This window comes from Vombatus ursinus, unplaced genomic scaffold (assembly GCF_900497805.2).
Source record: "Vombatus ursinus unplaced genomic scaffold, bare-nosed wombat genome assembly UNPS02010548.1, whole genome shotgun sequence".
NCBI lineage: Eukaryota > Metazoa > Chordata > Mammalia > Diprotodontia > Vombatidae > Vombatus > Vombatus ursinus.
In genome coordinates this window covers 10,270,856-10,276,144 of record NW_020950326.1, presented here as the reverse complement: position 1 = coordinate 10,276,144, position 5,289 = coordinate 10,270,856, and the positions used below count along the sequence as shown (strand labels likewise).

Below are 5,289 nucleotides of genomic sequence, written 5' to 3'. Positions count from 1 at the left end.
CAAGCCCTCAGGCTCACAACCTAGGTGAAATCCTGAACTCCTCACTTTCTTTCACTCCTCATATAAAATCTATTACCAAGGTCTGTTTTGTCTTTTTCAACATCACCTGAATATGCCACCTTCTCTTCTCTGACACTGCCACCACTCTGGTACAGGCTCCCATCATCTCCTACCAGGACTACTGCCATAGCCTGCCTCAGGCCTCTCCACTCCAAACCATCCTCCATTCATCCACCAAAGTGATTTTCTTCCTATCCATCTATTGTCTCCCTATTGCCTCCAGCATCAAATACAAAATCCTCTTTTTGGCCTTCAAAGCCCTTTGTAGTCTAATCTTATCCTACCTTTCCAGTATTCTTATACTTTTCTCCCAACACATACTCTTTGATCCACTGACATTGCCCTCCTGACAGTCGAACAAGCAAAACACTCTATCTCTAGGCTCTGGGCATTTGTTCTGGCTGGATTCTATGCCTCAAATGTTCTTCCTATTCATCTCTGCTTATTGACTACCCTAACTTCATTAAGTCCCAACTAAAATTTCATCATCTACAGGGAGAACCTCCAATAGAATCCTGTTTTCTTAATTCTCAATACAGTATGGTTTCCACTGTGCCATGCTTTCTCAGGGAAGTATTCTTGTCTAGATCAAACTGGTAGCAGAGAAGTCTTTAAATTACATTTTAGGGAAAAAAATCTGGTGGGAATTTAATTGATAGATTGAAGTGGTAAGATACAGGGCCATTGATACAGAGCACTAAGAAGACCAATAAGGGTGTAATTTCAGGAAAGGAAACACATTTCAGTGAAAAAAAGCAACAGCTCAGAAGTTGGAAACCCTGAGTTCCAATTCCACTGCTGATTCTTACTATTTGTGTGAACTTAGCTGAGTGAATCATTTAACTTGTGTGAAAAGATAAAAATTAATATTACTTTTGATTTCTATTATATTGATTTTATAATATAATTGATTTTATGCTGTGTTAATTTTTACAATTGAGTTAGTATCTGCCTGAATTCACCTTCCTCAGTTCCAAGCTAGTTTAAATGTGTAGTTGAAAAGAAAAGTCGATATGACTCAGGCCATTAGCCCCTGAGACATCTGCTTGTTGTCTATAAGCCCCAACTGGTTTAAATTGACTGGTTTAAACTGGTGCCACCCCCAAAAAGATATATTGTCTGTCTTTGCCTGTCCTTGTGCAATTAGAGGAGGCTTATTCTCCCTCAAGGGAAGCACAAATGTGGTGGTTCTAGTCTCCTAGCTAAGATTATGAGAGGAAGATGAATCCATAAAACAATTAACATCCCTTAATTGTCAGAGGGGGCATGATTAGCCACAATTGAATGTCAACCCATTTTTCCTTATATAACAAATTGTAATGCTCCAAAACTACCCAGACCTTCCTCCATACCTGAGTGTCAATAAAGAGAGTCCCCATTTCTCACTAGGGTTTCTGGTTTTACTGAGGTTTCCAGAGTGACCCACTTTGTTAACAGTTATATACATCACTGTTAATAAAATGATCTTGCTTGGAGTCTCTGTCTCAATCTACCTTTTTTTGTATTCACTTTAAACACTTGGCTTAGGATCCAGTGTCCTATCAGTCAATTAATTAAGATTTATTAGATACCTACTATGTTCAAAGCATTGGGGATAAAAAGGAAGGCAAAATATATCTATAAAATAAGGGCATGGGACTAGATAGTCTCTGATGTCCCTTCCAGCTCTAAATAATAATCTATGATCCCATTCCATTCATGAGGTGAGACCCTCATGGACTAGGATCATCCTAGTAAAAGTGGTAAGGAAAGACTAAACACAAAAGATGTCAATGAAAGAAGAATCAGTATTTAGTAACAGCAGGTTCATTGTGCACTTTCAGTCAATACCCCTTAGTTTACCAATTGTTGCCAACTAGAGTGTGTGCTCTTTGAGGCAAAGTATCATGCCGTCTTTTTTCTAATGTTCTTCAGTACAACAAAAAGCCCACTTTGACTGAATAGTTAAAACATATTAAAATGAAACTTTGGCCAGATGGCATTTTAAACTTTATTTTAAAGGTTTTTTTGTCCTTTTCCTTCATTTAATCTTTGGATTCCTACTGATGACATCTTCTTGCATCAGATAAAGCACTGCTGAAAACCTGGATAACATTCTGTTCTGTACAAGGCTGACTCGTGTATCTTTAACCAGTATTTTCATCTTCAGTTTTCTACCTTCTTTCCATACAGACTTTTTAAAAAATTGTACTTTTCTACCATTGGCAATGAGCTGGCATAGTTTTTGGCTTACCTTTAAAACTATTCTTGGTCATAATAACAGCTCCCACTCAATAAAAGGCTATGTTTTCACATTAGACAGATGCCATTTTTTTTTTAAAATGGGCACTTAATGTTTTATTTTTCCAACTATTCCATTCTGTTCCACAAATGTGTGGAAGGCAGAGATACAGTCTGCATGCACAACCAGTCTGACTGTTTTGACTGATGTGGCTGGCCATTACTTGCTTTCTAATAATTTAGTCAAATAACTGCCTGTCATAAAGGTCACTCTGGTTGAACACAATCTGAGTGAGTATTTGTGCTTGGAGAAGTGGGTAGTGTGATGTTTGGAGAGGAATCAAAAATGAGCCCTGGGTTTGCAGATGCCTTAATGGCCTAGCAAGGAAGAGAGTCACTCTGCTGGCTAGAGAAGAGGGTGCTTTTCTCTCACCCAGGGAGAGCTTGGTCTTTTTTTCCCCTATGGCTTTCTTTACAGGATAGTTTTAGTTGTATTTTATTTCCTTCTGTGGTAAATAAAAAGGTTGAACTTCATTTAGTCCTCAAGAAGAATTTTAGAAGGGACTGTGCTTTCTCTCATGAGTCACCTGGCCAGATCCCCTTCAATAAAACTATAACCATCCCTCCAAAAAACAAATGAACCCTATGCTCCACTTTCAGAGCTCATTCTTTGTCTGGAGGTACCATATAATCACTATATGCCTTAGCACTCCTACAAGTAAGACAAGCATAGCAAGTGTTATATCTTGGTGTTGGAATGTGATTTCTATCTTTATTCCCATTTTATAGAAGAGAAAACTATGTCTCAGATTGTTTAAATGACTTTCTCAATTCCTACAGCTAGAGAGCCATGAAACCAGGTCTCCTGTCTCCTGCTCCATGAAGACTATTTGACCTTCTTTGCCAATTGAAATAAAAGTTTCAGTCCTTAACAGTTCTTATCTGCCAACCCTTTACAACACTAAATCAGTAAACATACTCAAGGAAATAAACAATTTCCTGAGTGATTCAGTTTACACATTTCAAAAACAAATCAGATTAAGGAGGAATGACTGAGAAGTCAGTACTGGAACTCACCTCTATTCTCAGATGCAGGATTCATCATTTTAAACATTTTCACCTTTTATGTTGATGACGCTATGTCCTGCTGTGTACTGAGCATGTTACCTAAATCCAGCAAGGGATGTATGATGTGGGAGTGGAGTCCAAAGGCACAAGGATCTCATAATCCTCCCCACCCCACTAAATTCAGGAGGTCAGTTTCCTGAATTGACCACAGAAGGGAGATAATGGGATACAGCCTTTAACAATGAAAAAGCTCAAAAAACTAGAATAATTACTCCCAAAACAGGATTCAACTCTGATTAGGGCTAAGCCTCTGCTGACATCAAGGACAATGACTAGAGCCTCTTAGACTATCCGGGCAATGCAAATAGATTGGCTACAGGTTCATAGTATACTGGGGGCTTGGCAAAATTGTTCTAAGGTGGAAATTTCAGAAAGTTTCACATTGCATGATTTGCCAGGGGAATATGAATTAAAATCCACTAAGAAGGACTGTAAATAATACTGGCCAAGGACATTGAGAAGAAACTTGCTGATCTGATGAAAGCTGAAGAGCAGAGAAATGTATGACTGAAGGACCATATGAAGAGGATCTTCCTTAATTTTGATAAAAATTACAGGAGCTGGCAGAATGCTTTGGAGTGCATTGACATATTTGGTGTCCTATTATGTTTGTCTTACTATAGTCGAGGTGGTAATACTCAACCCTTCTTAAAGCATAAAACATTTCAACATCCAAATACTTTTTTTTTTGGTGGTGACTTTATTCCTAAGGATATGAAAGGCTGTAAAGAAGAAGATTCAGAAGATAGTAGCTGGAATGCTTATTGTGTATTGTACCAAATATGGGAGGAGGGCAAATCCACCCTCATGAAACAGGTTGGTCTTTTGGTTGTAATAGCTCAGATGGACTGTTTTATTCCTGCTAAAATTGTAGCTTTACACCAGTTGATTGAATTGACTAGATTCGGTGCTTCAGATAGAATGTCAGGTGAAAGTACCTTTTTTTTTTCTTATTGAAATGAATGATACTGTCAGCATACTACAGCATGCACCAGAAGATTTGCTGTTGCTCATGGATGAACTAAGTAGAAGCACTGCAACTTTTGATGGCACAACAATAGCAAATGCAGCTGTTAAAGAACTTGCCAAGACCATAAAGTGTTGTATTTTATTTTCTACACACTACCATTCATTAGTAGAAGATTGTTCCCAAAATGTTGCTGTGTGCCTAGGATACATGGTATGCATGGTTGCAAATGAATGTGAAGATTCAAGACAGGAAATCATAACTGTCTTATATAAATTTATTGAAGGTACCTGTCCTAAAAGCTATGGATACAATGTGGTGAGGCTTGCTTATCTTCCTGGAGAGATTACTCAGAAATCCATAGGAAAGAAAGAGAATTTGAGAAGATGACCCAAACATAGAGATTATTTGGGAAGTTTGCCTGACTCTTGAAAATTCAGCTACAGATATCTAGACTATTCACCTGTTTTTGTTTTTTTACTTTGATCAAAGAACTATAAGATTCAGCAATTTCTGAGAAAGGTGGCAAAATTCAGACAACATTATGATCTAATAAACTATATTTTTTAAAAAATGAAAAAAAGGATAGAGAGGTCAATGGAACAGGCTAGACAAAGGAGATTCAGAAATAATAGAACTCAATGACCTGGTGTTTGATAAAGAAGTAAACATGTTACCTAGGTAAACACTATTTGATTAAAAAAAAACTGCTGGGAAAACTAGAAAGCAATCTGGCAGAAATTAGGATTAGACTAACATTTTACCCCACACATCACAGCACATTCTAAATGGATATATAACAGTAATATTAGAGATCATATAAAAATAGAAGAAAAACAGATCACATATCTCCCATAGCTATGAATAAGAGATCCATTTTAAACAAACGAGATAAGAGGCGATTATAAAAGACA

The 5,289-nt window shown here is 37.3% G+C and overlaps 1 pseudogene; it reads left to right on the top strand.

The window, feature by feature from the left end:
- Positions 1-3,419: 3,419 nt before the first annotated feature.
- Positions 3,420-4,829, top strand: LOC114037739 (annotated as a pseudogene).
- The last annotated feature ends 460 nt before the right edge of the window (positions 4,830-5,289 follow it).